Source organism: Ictidomys tridecemlineatus, unplaced genomic scaffold (genome assembly GCF_052094955.1).
Source record: "Ictidomys tridecemlineatus isolate mIctTri1 unplaced genomic scaffold, mIctTri1.hap1 Scaffold_626, whole genome shotgun sequence".
Classification (NCBI taxonomy): Eukaryota; Metazoa; Chordata; class Mammalia; order Rodentia; family Sciuridae; genus Ictidomys; species Ictidomys tridecemlineatus.
In genome coordinates, this window is record NW_027524315.1 from 133296 (window position 1) to 150797 (window position 17502).

Sequence of the window (17502 nt, forward strand, 5' to 3'; positions counted from 1 at the left end):
TGTTGCATGGACTGGTCTGCAGAGTCCTGTAGCATTTGAGCTTGTGTGAGGGCTTCATAGGGCTTGCAAAAAGTCCGGGTCAGATGGTCCTGCATGAAGCTTAGCTCCTAGTGGTCTCCTCCACAGCATAAGGGCCAAGGAGAAACCCACTTCCACACAGAAGATGGGAAGCTACCTTATGAAGGTGATCGTAGGTGTGGGACCCTCTTGCTAGGACCCTTTTTCTATTGGGCCAAAACTGTGCTCTGAATGTGATTGCTGAGAAGAGCTTGGAATTTCCTGATTGAAACAGTTCATGCAAGCTGCTTCCACTTGCAGGAACAAAGTGTGTTCTCGTTGAGCACTTTGGGGTGTCCCAGGTTGCACTAGAGTGTGTCAGAAGCACTTGTAATGATTGGCATTCACGGTTTCACATTGAAGCCTCTGTGCCATCTGTCAACCACTGATGGCTGCAAGTGGGTACCCTGCCTTTCAATGAGTTTTCTGAAAAAGTAGGAGTTTTGAAGAACTGATCTTCTCAGCATTCCCCTTGCCTCCCCAAGTTGGGTGATGTCAATTATACAGGCTTCCTTGGGAGCACACATTTTATATTGAGCTGGAATTGGACTCTGGATGCGATTGCTGAAAATAGCTGGGGAATGGGAGAATGGAAGCTGTTTGCTGCAAGCAGTTTCAATTTGCTTTGTTGATTAACTTTGTTGTAAGTGAGCACATGCTATTTTTTTTTCCTGTGGACCTAGAAGAATTCAAAACTGCTTCTTACAGGTGACAGGCATGCTTACACATTGAAGCCTCTGTGCCATTGATAAAAAAAAACAATTCACTCATGTGGGCACCTGCACTTCAAGTGAATGTTGTAAATGAGTGTGACAAATGGATGTCAGTGAGACTTTGGAGAACTGATCTTCTCAGCTGGTCCTCTTTTTCACTGCACGTTGGTGATGCTAGATTCAAGAGATCTCTTTCTGGAACCCTTTGTGTTTCATGCCTGAACTGTGCTCTGAAAGTTCTTGAGGAGAACAGCTTAGAAGTGCAGAAGTGAAGCTGTTTGTTGAAGCAGCTTCAAGTGGCACAAGCTAACTTGTTCTCAGTGAGCACATGGGGATTTTCCCTGGTTGAAGCAGTGTGAATGAGAATGGCTTCTCAGAGCTGGTAGGCATGCTTGCATTTGGCAAACTTTGCCATCTGTCACCCAGAGTTCCTTGCATGAAACCTACATTTCCAGTGTTTTCAGAAAGGTGTGATGAGTGGGTTTCCATGGAATTTTGTGGAATTGATCTTTTCAGGCAGTCCTCATTGCCTTCTCAAAATTGTTGATCCTGGTGCAAGGGCTCTCTTGTCAGCCAACATTGTATTTTGGGCCTGACCTCGGCTCTGAATGTACTTGCTGTACTTCCCATCTTTCCTCTCTCTGGTCCACTCCTCAGATCCCATCCTTCTTTCAATAGGGCCTCATCCAGGAAGCCTGCCCATGTGCCTCCCACTTGATTTCAACTTCTCCAGTGCACTTATTGTCAAAGCAGAGACTCCCAGGAGAGAGGGCTCTCCATTCTGCACACTGAAATTTCTCAGCAGGGAGGACTCCTCCATGCTTGGATGGCGGGGCTGCAATCACCTGGAAGGTGGAAATAGGAGGCTGGTGGTGTTCCTAGCCAGGATGCTGGTGACTGCAGTGCATTTAATCTATGGCCCTCAAGGAGGTTTATGCTGCAGATTTGTGTACTTCTGCATCTGTATGCACACAGTTCTTCATGTGGGGAAAAAAGCAATGTTCTCAATGTTTGCTTTATATTATACTCAACTGGTAATTTACAAACCCCAGTGTCCCATCTTAGCCCAGAGCCATTCCATCAGCCCAGGGCCAGTGGGTGGTCCAGCGGTCAGTACTATGCACAGCTCCCAGGTGGCTCCAGTGTGTAGCTGAATTTGAGAGCCAGTGTACTGTAGGATTTGCCCTTGAGGTTAGAATTCATTGACTTCCTCTTATGTCATTTCACTGGTTCAGGATATTCCTTGTCTCATGGACTATTCTGTGAAATCTTCAAGTTAGCCATCTCTGGTCATTTCTTCCCTTTGATGGCACCTGGTTCAACAGCTTGTTTTTGGGTGGGGTCAGTTATGGGCAGTCCTGGGTCACAGAGAGGGACAGGAAGACCCTAATGTGGAATGGTGGTGTAGAGAGTAAGGGTGGGGCCAGAGCCCACACTGTGGTTAGGGTAGGGAAGGGATCTGAAGAGACTACCTTGAAAGCGAGCTCTGGCTGCAGTTAACCAGGAATCAGGGCCTGGAAATGGAAGCCATGACAGGGCTTCTGACTAGAAAGGACACATCTTTCTGGGCTCAGTTGGAGGTCCATCGAGGCAGAGGAAAAGAGAGAGGATGCAGGAGAGGGGGATGGTCTAGATCACAGAGCAGCTCCGTCATCGTATCTTAGAGAATGGATTTTTTTCTTCTAGTTGTTGGTAAATGCTAATTCCTTCACGTGTTACATTCACATCCACCTCGTCCATTGGAAAGGCTGCTCAACCACCACAGGCAGTGGTATCTTGGTGGATGTGTGCATTCTAAAAGGAGGTGAGGTTGGCGCCAATAGAGTGTGTGGGCGCTCAGGCATTGGCAAGCTTGCTTTGGAGAGTGAATCCTCTAAATGTTATTGGGCTGTTTTTGAAAGATCGTGTGGTTTGGCTAGACCTAGAATGCTTCCACACAATTTAGCATGGTGTATATTTTAGAGAGCATGATCACTGAGGGGCAGGTTGCTGGTGTGAAGCCGTGAGCATTAACATCTATCAAGTTTCTCACCTGGAGTTGGCTACCTACAACTGGTGACAGTTTTGCTCCTACGGAGCAATACTGAACAAGTCTCTGGGCCAGTAATCTATTGCTGAACTCCATCACCAACAAAAAGACCCTGAGTGAAGGTGAGGACCAGAAGAGCCCGGGAACCACCTGACAGCAGCCCTGAAGTCCTGAGCTCTGGCACATCATATGCCAACTCAACTGGGTATCAACCTCTTCCTGGGCTCATTAGAACTGTGTGCTTCAACTTTCAGAAACAAATGCAGAATGACAGAATCTTCTGTGAGGACACTTTTCTAAGTCTGGTTTGCAGCACGTGTTCTAAGTATTATTTGCAGCATGTCTTCACTGGAATGAGTAGTCATTTGGCATTCTGTTGTACTTAAAATTTCATGAGATTCTGTCGCTCCCACCTGACAGATCCCTTTCTAGAACAATCTTGGGGCCCTGCTGCAGGGACACCCAGTGAGGATGCTCGAGGAAACCTTTCTGTCCAGGAACGCGGTGGGGCTGGTGAGGGCTGGGGTCCTAGGGCGAGCTGGCTGCGGCTTTTTACCTGAAGTCCCCCTGTCCCGCCCCTTGATGATCCTCCTGGAGTCGGGCCCCAAGTGACTTCTCCCTTGGCAGCCTTTGGGAGGCACCGAGGAACTGTCTGGGGCCCTGTCCCTGAGGGCAACAGGGCTTTCAGTGTTTGCTGACTTGAGTTGTAAGGATTTTGTAAGGAGGACTCCAGCCCTCCACCTCTACCCGCAGACATCCAATGGATGGCTAAAGGCAGAATTAGAAGGGCAGCATCTCTGCCTCAATATATGGCCCATCCATCCCCTTTGCCTGAGTCACCTTGGATTTGTTACTGGACCCTGCTGGCTGCATCAGTGCCCACCAGCACAAGGAACAGGCAAAAAAAAAGAAAGAAAAAAAAATAAAGAACTTTGATCAAACTGGGGAGAAGCAGCCAGAAGGCTTGGAAGAAGCCCCTGACCCACAGAAGTGGTTACAGTTTATAGAAACAAAACCCAAGTGATCTACATCCGTGAATTTCCTTGGCCTGAAGAAAAGCAAAAATGGGAAAAACACAGAAAATGCCTAGGCAGATGGCCTGTGCCCAGGCTTGAGGAAGGGCGGGACCCATCTTAGCTTTCCTGGCTCCTGAGGTGGGCGTGGGGTTGCAGCCCGTCTCTATTTTCAGCAGAAGAAAGTTGCTCTTAATTCAGAATCCAGACCCCCACCCCCATGCAGTCTGTTTCATGTCCCAGGAACAAGGTCTGATTGATGTGCATCTGAGAGCCAAAGCAGGTGACACAGCTCTCCTGACAAGGCACCACCTGGCCAATCCAGGGAAGATGGACAGACCTCAACTGGTCAGGACCACCTGCTTTGGCAGCTGTGCAAAGCCCAAGCCCTTGCCCTCATTCCCCTCTCTATAAAAGCTCCAAGTCATTGTCACCCCCTGAAGACAGGCTAAGATGTGGGTCCCCTGCCTTCCCCGTGTGGCTGCACTGATAAAAGTTCCTTTCTTGCTGGGCATGGTGGTGCATGCCTGTAATCCCAGAGATTCTCGGGAGGCTGAGGCAGGAGGATCACTTGAGGTCAACCTTGGTGATTTTGTGAGACCCTCAGCAACGTAGCAAGACCCCTTCTCAAAACAAGAATAAAAAGGATTGGGGTGTACTCAGTGGTAAGGCACCCGGGTTCAATTCCTAGTCCTTTACCTGGAGCTGAAGCTCCCTGCCTCCTTTTCTTTTGCGGGTTAAAGCTTCCCCTGTGCATTCAGTCTCATTGGGCTTGGAGTTACCATTGACCCAACTCATAAGTTCCCATCTCTGGTATCTCCACCTCCTCTTGGTACTGGGGATTGGACCAGGGGCTCTGCCACTGAGCTACATCCTCAGCCCTTTTAATTCTTTATCTTAAGACAGTGCCTCAATAAGTTGCTAAACCTGGCCTCAAACCCACAATCCTCCTGCCTCAGCCTCCTGAGTCACTCTATCACAGGTGGGTGGCACTGTGCTCGGCCTGTGGTTGCATTTGGATGCAGTCCAAGCTGCTGCAGGTTTGAGGAATGTTCTGTGGGCATCTATATAACAGTACCTGAAGGGGGCGCCAGACCCTCTCGCTGTTTTTTTCTGTGGATGTCTGCCTGGCCTGCAGTGGGTTGGTCACAGGACATTCAGGAGAGATCTAGGGCACTGGGCAGTGCCCTCCATCCAGCAGGTGACCTGGCAGGAAGAGCCCTTGCAGCAGGGAAGTGGGGTGGCACTCTGTAGGTGAAAGCACAGAGCTCTCTGATGACTAGTGACTAACACAATGTGAAGCAGAAACATCCCATGAATTTCATGTTCAAGTACAAATCTGGCTAGGATGACTGGATGGCATTGCAATCTCCTGAAGGTCCTTCTTGGATTCATACAAAAAGAGAGAGCGAGGGACTAAGGGGCAGGAAGGAAACACAACTTTTTCAAACACTGAGATCTGGAGTCCAGCTCCTGCCATGTAGTCAGTGAATGAATAGATAATAATTGTTTTTATGGGACCATGTGACCTGGGGCTGCTCGGCTTCCTGTGGGCCCTCAGCATCCCTATGTATAAAGCAGGGGCACAGACCAAGGGTGCTGTCAGCTTTCTGTTGCTGTGACAAAGCATCTGAGAGAATCCCCTTAAAAGGAAACAGGGTTTCTTTTGGCTCATGGCTGCATAGGTCTCAGTCCATGGCACCTTAGCCCTGTTGCTTTGGGCCTGTGACAGCACAGTAGGACATCCTGGCAGCTGGAGCACATGACAGAGGAGGCTGCTCATCTCTGGGTAACTGGGAAGAGGGTGGGTAGGACTGGGCTGGGTCCCAATATCCCCCTCAAGGTCACACCCCTAATGATCTCATTCCTTCCAGGAGGCCCCACCTACTAAAGTTTCCATTATGTCCCAAGGGCCACAGGCTGGTGACCAAGCCTTTAGCACATGGGCAATGGGGACATTTGACATCCAAACCACAATACCAAGTGATCATTAGCTGGGGGCTAACCCCCGGTCTCCGGGCCAACCCCTCCCCACAGGCCAGGCCTGGGGAGATTGACTGCATTCTGCAGGACACCCACTGTAGGCAGCTGCCTCAGCCAACATGGAAGTCCTTAGCAGAGGCTCTTTTATTTCACAGGGGGTGGTACCAGTGATTGATCTCAGGGATTCTTGACCACTGAACCCCATCCCCAGCCCAATTTTGAATTTGATTTAGGCTCAGGGTCTCACTGATTTGCTTAGTGCCTTGCCATTGCTAAGGCTGATTTTGAAATTTTTGATCCTCCTGCCTCAGCCTCCCGAGGTGCAGGGATTCCAGGAGTGCACTACTGCGTTGGCCAAGGGGCTCCTTTTGGGCAGTGGGGTTTCCTTGGAGAGAAAGCTGACCCTGTCCTGGGGTCATCCCTGATTTGCCCACACAGCAGTGCTTTGTTACTTTTTCTTTTCTCTGGAGGGCAACTCAATTCATACCTAGTAAACATAGCCCCACAGGTTCTCTGATTAAGAATAGTGCAGAGCTGGGGGGCAGTGGTACATGCCTGTAATCCCAGACACTCTGGAGGCTGAGGCTGGAGGATGGCATGTTTGAAGCCAACCTTAGCCATTTAGTGAGGCTCTGAGCAACTCAGTGAGACTCTGTCTGTAATGAAGTATTTTAAAAAGGGCTGGGGATGTGGCTCAGTGGTAAAGCACCCCTTGGTTCAACCCCTGGTACCAAAAGAGAGAGAGAGAGAGAAGTGAAGAAATAAGGGAAAACAAAACTCAAGCTAAGATCTTAACCCTGCAAACGCAGCTGGTAGAGAAACGTGCTGACTTCAGGGCTATGAGGATTCACCTCACCAAGACTCAGGTAGCAAATGCTCTCCAAACCTGTCACCCTCAGGGCTGGGTGAGCTCCGCGGTAGAGCACTTGCCTAGCATGTGCAAGGCCCTGGGTTCAATGCCCAGTGCGGCAACAAAAAGAATTTCAAAACCCCATGTGATCCTCAGGTCCAGGGAGAGCAGTCAGAGCAGCTGTCTGCCCCTGAGACTGGGCCTGGGAGGACTCACTGGGAGGATGCCAGGGGGCTCATCAAAGGTCCGGGGAATTGCCACCAGTGCGGCCAAGGTCACTCCTAGATGGCAAAATGAAACCTGTGAGCCACGTTTTCTGTGACTCTCAGGAATCCCTTCCACACCTCTGTCCTTAAAACAGGGAAGAGTAATAATGTCACTCAGTCCCTTTGTAGTGCTGGGACCACAGTGGTCTTTAGAGGAGATCTCATGGCTGCCCTGGGTCACCCCCTGCTTCACATCCCCTTGGTGACCAGTGGTCTCTTCCCACCTGAATGCTGTCCAGACCCGACTCCTGGGGTGCAAGCCTTCCCCTCCACCCTTTACCAGTGCTCACCAGCTGCCCTGGGGCATGGGAGGCTGTGACCCAGGCTTGGGTAGGGCTTCCCCCTTAGCCAGAGCCGTCCTGAGAGCCCCAGGCTGCAGCCCCAGCCTGGAAGTGGCTGCCTGGAACAGAGCAGGAGGTTGCTCCCTGTGGCCCCTCTGGCCCCTCTCTTCCTCCTGTGGAAGGAGCATGTGAGGAATGGCTTGTCCTTAACCCTGTGCAGAAGCTTCCAAAGAAACCGCTTCAAAGCCCTGGAGCAGGGGAGGGTTTTGAAAGGTTTGTGGAGCCATCTGAGAAGAAATGGCAGAACTTCAGAGATGAACAAGAGAGCAGGAGTTCCAAGCCTCTTTCGATGGAGTTTCTAGCAAAACAGGATGTTGGTTGCAGGAGCCAGATGCAAGCCAGGCTCAGATGACCCCATGGAGTACCATCAGGCGACCAATGGCCACTTGAAAACTGTATCGTAAAAGAGCTTCCAGTCCTGAAGCGCAAACTATGCCAGGGGCCTCCAGGCTAAATGACAGAAGCAGGCCCACAATGACACATGGCCTGTGACCTCACTCATGGAGAGTATAATACAGATGTACCATAGAAGTAGAAAACATTATTGTGACCAATATTTTCATAATGATGATTGTTAGGATGGCCTTTCATGTTGGTTGTGATAATTGACAGCTGTCATTTTACAAATAATGTTGATCAAACGCTCCCTCTGGGCCATGCTCTAGGCCAGCCACTCTACCTGCCTTGCCTACCTGATCCTCACAGTGTCCCCAAGAAGCCAACACAACAAACCAGAAAGCACAATGTCCCTGCTAGCAAGTGCAGGACCTAAGTCTTGAACCCAGACACAGAGACCAACCAAATTCAATGAAATATTTACTGGAATACTGGTAGAAATCTAGGAGAAGAGGCTGTGGCCTAGAAATGGGGAGGGTTGGCTTCAATCCTCAAAACCCAAAGCTGTCAAGATGGTTCAATTGACCATCCACGTTAGAAACTACTCTCCAACGAAATATGCCCCAAACATTGTCAAAACAGAGGGACCGATTGGGAGGAAATGGCAACCCAGTAGAACAGGAGGCACGAGGAGAAACACAGATGAGCACTATGCACGGGAGGAGGTCACTGGAACACAGCTGGCAAGAAGATGAACACAGGCTCAAATGATGTGTTTTATTTATTTATTTTTTACCCAAATTAAGGATGTTGATAATATGTGCTGGGAGGGGATAGGAAGATAAGCTTTTTTCATACACTTTGGAGGCACATTTAACATTATCCATGAAACTTAAAAAATGCACGAACGCTATGCTCCCTACAACACAGAAATTCAGGTCTTGGGACGTGCCCTGGGAAGCTCCCAGAAGGAAGTTCATTTCAATGCCGTGTTAAATTATAAGACGTGTACAATGCAATGGCCATTGGCAGGAAGTCTGTGGCCACAGTGAATAAGGAGGCACGTGCTGACTGCAAGTTCTTAGGACCTGTGGGTGGAAAGAAGACCCTGGACCACATGTTTCAGCTGTGGGACACAGACACAGCCCTGAACATAGGCTGGTCCAGCGGCACTGTGCATCTCTCCAGATCCACACGGTGTGGAAACCGCAGCCATCACTTGGCTTTAGGGACAGTAGCTGAGGTGATTTTCTTTTCTGAGAGATAGGGGACCACGGGTGACTCCCTAATAGACAGATGACCAGAGCCACCTCTGGGGAGAGTCTGGGCCAGGAGGTGATGGGAGAAGAGGAATTCGATCATCTGTTTCCATTTTTCTGTGATTTGGTTCAAGTGGTAAAGCCCTGCTATTTATTAATTAATGGATCAAATAGGTTCATCATTGTTTTAGAGTACAATTAGGTGCCTTCAAACTTTAGGCTACATGGGCACATTTGAGAACGGTTCCAGCCATTCTCTCATCCTTTGGGTCATTCCCCTCCTATGTCCTGTGAGACATTTTCTATGTGAGGCTTGAAGAAGAAGAAGAAGAGAATATTCTGTAAAGAAAACCTTATGATCTGTGCATTATAAAATTGAATGGGTTCATTCAGAAATCAGAAGTTCTATTGAAAGCTCTTTGCATGAGGCAAATAAAACTTATTTTTAGGCATCCTGGTGAAGACAAGGTTTTATCTTTTTGTCTCATGTCTGTGTTTTTCTTTTTATTTGTTAGAATGAAATCCATAGGTTGGCAGACCATTCTATCAGATGTGTACCTAGATGACATTTCAATTACCCACTTTTACATGGTAGACATTTTGTACATGAACACTGCCTGTCTGCAACTTTTTTTAAAACAGGACTGGGCTCAGGAGCCCAAATACCAATGTTAGCTGGAACATGTTCTCCAGTTTGGCCTATCTGTCAGTATTCCCTGAGGTCATCTGTTCCATGAGCTTCGTTACTCCTGCTCCCTCACCAGCTTTCATAGAAACCACATGCTGTCTATGAGTCAGAGACACCAATCTCACAACATAGCATTCTTTGAGTATCCAAAGTCCCACTTTTCACTTCGCCATGCCTGACATTGTCGGTAATATTTACCGGCAAATGTGAGATTTTCAAAGATCCAATTCTATGTGCTCCTTTCTCAAAGAGCCTTAGGCAGGGCTATAGCATACATAAATATGAAGGAAAGGCCTAGTTTTTAAAATGTCATCCATCGAATAGTTGACACATATCTGAGATATTTTTTTATTTTGGAGGAGGTATTATTTAATAGGGAAATCCAACAGCTACATGATAGTGAAATGAGAAGTCTTGCATCCATTTTATTCTTTGTGATGATTTTGATGAGTAAGGATAAGATACTTCCTTGTTCCAATGAAGATGTTGCCCACTTCTGTGAATGGATGCACCGTGTCACCCACTACTTGCATATCTGCATGTTGTGCTTGACATTACCATCGTACTCGGCAGGTGGCAGAAAGTCAATACTGAAGTTCAGCTCTGGTGTTCTAGCAGCTGTGCTGCAGATCCTTGGTGTGCCACCTTGTGCAATCCATGCTGCTCTGTTCATGTTCCTATTGACTTCCTGGTGATGAGCATCATGGTCTCCTGGTCTTGAGAATGGCCAAGCATTTCTCTGTGAATGTGGAAGGTGGGCATGTGGAAGGCTTCAGGGAGGAGGGATCATTGATCATGTACTCTAATCCATGTGCCTGTTTAATGACCTGTTTTTCTTCTTGGGTTTTAAGGGAGACACTGCCCTCAAACACTTCTGTGCAGCTGGGAATGCAGGCTTCTGCTTCACCTTGAAGGAAGCATTCATGAATCCTTTCCAGAAGACATGAGAAGAGAGAGTGAGCCTCTGGTAACATGCAGGTTCCTTGCATTGCCCATGGGCTAGAGGAGAGAAGAGTTGCTTCATGAGATTTGATCCCCTTTTTCCTGAAAAGTTCCACACGGAGGTGAGTCCCCAGCATGTTTAGACATCATTTCAGACATCTTTGTTGATGGAAATGAATCACACCCCCTGATGATGTGGAAGAGCTGAAGATGGGTTTGCTATGAATTTTCTATTTCATTTCTCAGGGCCTGAGTCAAGCCAGCCATTGTGCTGTCAGCGCATGAGCTGCTGGTCAAATGTGAGGAAGTGGTCTTGCTTTATGAAAACACCATCCTGAGTCAGTGAGCCAGAGGCAGCCTGCAGTCCCTGTTTTCCTGTAAAGGCAGATTGCTGTGGATGGCCTCTGGCCTCATAATGCAGCCCTGCTCAGAGTAGGGGATTGAGGGTCCAGGCAGATCCCAGTTCCTTTTGACCTTTATTGCCATTGGGCCACCCCAGGGTCCTTGGACTCTACCTGGTCTTCTGGCCTGGGTCAGGGCATGTGAGGTTTGGAATCCCCCTCTGTGGCAGGATCCCAGGCCCCCCAGCCACTTGAGGGCAGCACATCCTTCCCTAATTGTGTTAGAGGGGGAGGATTCTCCCGCCCATCCTCATCCATGCTCATCCCTCATTTTGTAGCTTCGCACCTTAGGACCTTTATTCATTGACTTACGCTAAGATGAGTCAATCAGCAGTCTCCCAAGGGTTTACATTGTGGTAATTGACACCGAACATCTGTTTTGTAATTAAACCATTTTGGAGGACACAGTTGAGTGGCATTAAGCATGTTCATGTTGGTGTATAGGCGTCACCACCATGCATCTCCAGAAGTCACGTGGACATACTCTTGCCATCAATGCAGAATTCTAGTGCCCTTGAGGCCCAGGAAAAGAACATTGTACTTTATCTTTTTATGAACCTGATAATTGAGAATCTGAGATAAGTGAAATCCTACAAAATTTGCCTTTCTCTGGACACGATCATTTTCAAGGGATGCAGTTCACCCCCACTCGTGGGCATATCAGGTCCACTGCTAACTCGGCGGGTGTTTCAATTGCACTCTCGGTGACGGTGGTGACTGTGTGCACATGAGCTGTGTGTCCAGCTCAGATCCCAGGATCTAGGGTCTTTGGTTCCACGCAGCCTATAGGTTGCCTGTTCCTCCAGGTGTCTGCAGGCCAGTGGCACGAAGGCCCTGGGCCTGGTGGTTTCTTTAGGTGAGTGCAATACGTGTCCACAGTGTGGTGGGACATGATGGACTATAAATAGAAGCAATGCCTGGATACTCCTGGGATCTCAGTAGGCTCAGCCTGTGTGCTGAGAATTGTTGTGACCTCCTAATTAATGGAACCCCAGAATCCCAGAGAAAAGGGCAAGTCCAGAGCAGTGGAACCTCACTGTCTCTGAGAGAACTTTTGGGGTGGGGGGCCGGGATACATTGATGTGAGGACGCTGATGCAGAGTCACGTGCTCCGAATCCAGGTAGAGGTGCTCAGGAACAGCCTGGGCTGGCACGTGGGTTCCCCACCTGCACACCTGTGGAACATCTCGGGGCTCTGATTAGCACAGCAGCCTGACCACGTGAGGGCATCTGCTGTCTCTGCGTACAGTGAGCTGGGTTTTCTTCACGTCCCTCAACAATTCCACATAACACCAGCTCTGAACCCAGAGTCCTGGGCACTTAGTTGAGGCTCCATCAGCTCCCACCTCTCTCTACCTGACAGAGCCCTCCTGGCTCCCTCTGCACTCATTACATTGAAGATGAAACCCTGGAGGGTGGGACTTCCCGTCATCCAGAAGTTCCCAAACACATTCCACTGTTCCTGGAACTCAAATGGTTGGGGGGGCCACAAGCACCCTGGAATCCATGTGTGGGAACCATGGTAGTATAATCAAGAAACAGGAAGGAGAGGGGTTGGACTGATCAGTACAGATGGCAGGGCCTAGTACAGAGTGGAACGGAGAGTTCTCACCCGGGGTGATTGTTGTGATGTGCACAAATGCTCTGCTGGTGCTGGGGTGCCCGCATGGTTTCTGGGGTCTTGAAAGGCTACAGATGCCCACAGAGTGTTCTCAGATGCACAGTGGGAGGCCCGTTGCAATATGTACATGTGGAAGAAGTAGGAGACCCCCTTAGTGTGGAGGTGCCATCTAGAAGGCAGCCTCACTTCTCTGAAAAAGTTGATTGGAAAAAAAGGGTCCGTACCTGTGCCCAAAGGGCCATATATGCTCCTGGAAGTTGGTGGTGGAAATAGTTCTCCATCCATTAATCACTCCCTCACTCACTAATGTCCTTGTGTCCTTGAGAAAGGCTCTCCCTGTCCTGGTTTTCCTGAATAGAAATCCTCTTGCCTCTTGGGTGAATAGGGTTATGGGTTGTGCAGAGGGTGGTGGTTTACTGAGCATCTTAGAGACTGTCCTTTATGGAGCCTAATGATCCCAACTGGGGAATGAGGCCAGGGTCCTAACTGTGGTTAGTGTGAGGACACCATGGGTTCAGAGAGGGAAAGAAGGACAAGGGAATCTCAGATGTCCCTTCATGGCCCCTGGAGTTAGAGGACTTACCCCTTTGCACCTGGGATCAGGAGACCTCATTTCCTCGAGGACACGCACACTCAGACGTTAATCTTGAGTGTGGGTTCCTTTCTGGGGTCCAGGGCTGTTGTTAGCCACCAGGAATGACAGTGCTCTCCATGCTGAGTGGAGCCAGTTTTTGCCAGGAAAGAGCCCGTGGTCACGCCTTGTGCAAAGCACCCCACGCCAGGGGCTCCCATCCCTACATTCCTGTCCTGAAAGGAAACCACTCAGAGGCAAGGTGGGTCCAACCACCTCCCATGTGTTCACTCATCACTGTGTTCCAGCATCACCCCAGTTCACAGTCCTGATGGGATTGGATGTGGCTCAGAATGTCACCTTCATGAGCTCTACCCTGCCACAGCTGCAGTTCTGCAGTGGGAGAAACTCAAAACCTCAAAACACATGCACATGAAAGAAAAGAGCAAGAGCCAGAGCCCAAACAGGGCCACATGTGGCAAGGACAGCTGGAGTGCCTAGGTTGGGACTCAGAATTATGTCAGTGGGGTGGCATTGCTGCTGACACCAGCGTGATAACAGAGAGCCAGCCCTGCTCATTTTGCGGAGCAGTGTGTTGGGGAAGGCAGAAGAAATTGAGAGGCAGGATTGAGTTTGGCCCTAGGAGGAGGTTGGGTAAAAGGCCAGTGTGAGTTGGAGGGCCTGGGCAGATAGAGAGAGGCCAGGGCACACCCCAAAGCCTGGAGACTGCACTTGATGTCCAGGGTTGTGAAACACCACCTCCCCTCTTACTCACAACTGAGAGCAAGGGGCATTGATGAGTTCAGTTTGTGTGTGGCTGCATCCAAGGTGGCTCGGCTAGGCACCTCTGTTTCCTTGACTCAGGAGGCTGGGAGTCCAGGCTCCACTGAGGCTGGGCTGGGAGGATCGGACTCTGAGTTTATGCCTGTGTTCCTGGTAGGATCCATGTTGGCTGAGCCTCAGTGTTTTTGCAATGAGAGGATGGGTGACTGTCATGTCTTTATCACAGGACACACTTGCTAAATGGATTTGTTTGCTCTGGGGAGGAAAGAGAGAGAAGGGAGTGGTGCTGGAGACAGGGATGCAGACAGGGGTCATAGACTTGGCATAACTCAGTCTTGGAGGTGATATCCCATCACCTGTACCCACTTCAATTCCCATGAATGCAGAGGCTGAGCCCCCTTGAGGTGAGGGGTGAACCGGTTCTGGGCAGCAGGATGCTGTGGTACCTCGGAGTCTCTGTGAGACCCCAACACTAGACACACTTGGCCCTTTTGAAATCTTAGGAGAAGCCTTGGGAAGTTGTATGGCAGAGGGGAGCAGCCTCTGCATCTCAGTCCCCTCCAACTTGCCATGGTGTAGAGAGGGAACTGCAGCCACGATGGGACGGACATTGGCCACGTCCCTGTGTGGGACACAGGCCTGATTGAGTTGGGGTGCATTCTTTGTCTCTGCCCTTCTTGTGATTGTCCCATCTCTACATTTGTGCTTTAGCCACCTGTGAGTCCCATCTCTGGTTTCAGAGAGAATAGAGGGTGTTATGGGCCAATAGACACAATAAACCCTAGAGATTAGATGCTACCCTACTTTCCAGAAAAGACTGGGCACACCATGAGTTGCACAATGATGGGACCAGGGTCCAAAAGCTGCTGAGAGGGAAGGACTGGTTGTGAATGCATTTTTGAAGGCTCCAAGCTGGAACTCTAGTGGCACCAAGCAGGGCAGATGCTGGTGGGGATGTTTGGGTAGTTGTTGGTGAACACCTGCACACCTGAGATGTTTAGGCATGGAGGAGAAATCAGCAGCTCATAGGGCTTTTGAAAGTGGTCTTATGTGAAAAGAGGCTCAGGTATGGGCACAGGAAATGACATCATTGCCTTGACAATGGATCAAACAGAACATGGAACCCTGGTATCCAGGCACCCACTTAACTGACCAAGCCATCCGAGCTCATTTGGTTGGAGAAACTGGAGGGAGAAGGATGTTCTCCTGTGGTTGCAAACAATGCCGAGCCTCAGGCTCCCAGGAACCTCAGGGGGGCCAACTAGCCCTTTTGTGGATGCACTGGGTGAGGCTTCATCTTAGACGCCAGAGCCTCTGGCGATTGTCGCAGAGGAGCTCAAGAGTAACAGTGAGTAGCACAGGGCAGGTGAACCCAGCAGGCCCTCTAGTCTGATCCCTGATGAATGGCCCAGGACTCCTATTCTGACTGTGTGTGTGTGTGTGTGTGTGTGTGTGTGTGTGTGGGTGTGTGTTTGTACTGATGGGAACTGTCCCATTGTGCTTTGACTCTAGTGTATTGGCACAAGTCATTTTTCTGTTTGTCACCATTTCCATTTTAAACCAACATTCTTGGTCCCAACACAGGGTGAAAATGATGAGAACACGGAGGAGCCCTTCAGGGTACAGAGCCTTGAACCTTACAGGCAGGACCAGCTTAGGAATGAGCTCCTGCCTGTCATTTGTGGGAGGAACCTACATTGCAGCGGCAACATGGGGTTAATCTCCTGGGATTCCATCCCCACCCATCAGGTGCTGGATCTCTTGTTCCCAAGGTAAGCACCAGACCACCAAGCCCAAGTGTGTAGCCCCCTCATGCCTGGGTCTTGGGGCTGCCATGTACCTCTCAGGGACCCAAAGGTTTGTGATACCTAATGAGATAGAGGACCACACTCATAGTGGAATGTCAGTCCCGAATGGGACGAGTCCTGGAGGTGCCTGCCACAGCCTTGCAAGGGGAGTGAACTCCGCTCTCAGGCAGAGAAACCATCCTGACTCCAGCTGATCCACAGAGGTCCGTGGAGCAGTCCCCACACACTGGGCACCACAGCTCAATGGTGTGCACTGAGCTCATTCCCAGGTGGACTCAGCGAGGCCAGGTGGTCTTTCTGGTGTGATATTGGCTTTGTGAAGAACGTAGATCTGTGCCAGAGGCGTCTCAAAACTCAGGCCTTGGGAAAAGCACTTTTGGGTTAATAAAGACATGTTAATTTCCATAGTGGGACAGAGCATCCTAGCTGGGACATAGCTGGACAGGGGCTTTGGACATGGCGGCTCCCACACCCAGAGATATGTGGGAATCAGCAGTTTGGGCTCATTCACTGATGAACATGGAGAAAGCACCCACTGTGTGAAGACACGTTTCCAGTCACATTTCATAATTCATTGAAAAATAGGGTGCAAATGACTGCCATTGTGTCCCTTTTCATGGGGGTCAGCCTCAAACCGCAGGTGCCATGAGTACATATCCTACATGTGACTGCATCCCTGACTCCATGGGGCATAAGTGCACGTTGTCCTCTTCAGTGACTATGGTGGACCCCTGGACCAACTTCAACATGGAATGGGCTTGGGGTCAAGAGGGTGGGCTCCTGTTTCCAGAATAGGGACCTGCAAGGTGATTTGACTTGGGAAGGCTGAGGAAAGACTGCTCTCCCCAGTGTAGGGTCAGAGGTTTTCTCTGGAGGCCGTGGTGAAGGCAAGGCCAGGGTTTTGCTGACTCCACACCTTCCTCCCCACAGTGCCTCACCTTCCTTCCTGGGGACCTGGGTGAACCTCTACTCCGAGGCTTCCCATCAGCCTCCAGGCTTTCTGAGTCTGCAGCAGCTGCTATCCATGTGGCTCCTGCTGGGAGGCTTGAACCTGGAACACCAAGCACACCACCTCCTGGCCACAATTGAAGATGGCAAATCAAGCCAGGCAAAGCCTGAGAGCCAGGCGGACTGTGGTGAGTACCTAAGGGTATATGAGGAAAGGTCCGACTGTTGTCCCACTGCAGGGAGTCTGTATGCCTGGTGTTGGGCTGGAAATTAGGACAAGCCTTTGTCCATTCAGGAAGTGACCCCAGTCTGCAAAGAGGTCCTGTGTGGGCCAAGGGCCTGAGTTCTTCCTGGCAGCAGAGGTATTGTCTGTCTGTGGGAAGGTCAGGGCAAGGCAGTCATGTTGGCATCTTTTCTCCTCTAGCTACAAGCTCAGTTCCTGTCACGGCTCCTCAGCCAACCCCAGAGCCAGAGCCTTCTCCCAGGGAAGGGGCAGAGCCGGAGTCCAGGACATCAGGGGTCTCTACTCGGTCCTCCCCAAGGCCCCAATATAACAAGCGGATGAGAGGCAGGTGCCTCATTCACGTCTACCTGGAAAAGGAAAGGACAACACAGTATAGGAGCATCCTGGTGAGTCTTCGAGCAGGGGAGTCTCCTGGGAGCCCACAGTGGGGAAGACCGAGTCCACAGCAAACACTTTGGACTAGGCCTGTCTTCTTGAACTGGAGCTTCTGGAAGGTCAGGAAGGAGAGCAGAAAGTGAGCAAGAGAGAGGCGGGAGAGCAGCAGCATGCCAGGTCTGGGTGCGAGTGGGCCTGCGTGTTTTGGGATGTGCAGGTCAGAAGTGCAGGAGTGAGTGCTGGGTTCAGAGGAGGTCAGAGAAATATCGAGGGT

At 50.1% G+C, this 17502-nt stretch overlaps 1 protein-coding gene across 1 annotated transcript in view; it reads left to right on the plus strand.

Moving 5' to 3' along the window:
• Nucleotides 1-17213, plus strand: part of LOC144374231 (uncharacterized) — a 29814-nt gene extending 12601 nt beyond the window's left edge. The window contains exons 11-13 of the transcript XR_013433678.1: nt 10387-15625; nt 16592-16797; nt 17034-17213. The gene's annotated coding sequence lies outside the window, so the exon portion shown is untranslated. The remainder of the gene's footprint in view (nt 1-10386; nt 15626-16591; nt 16798-17033) is intronic.
• Nucleotides 17214-17502: the final 289 nt, after the last annotated feature.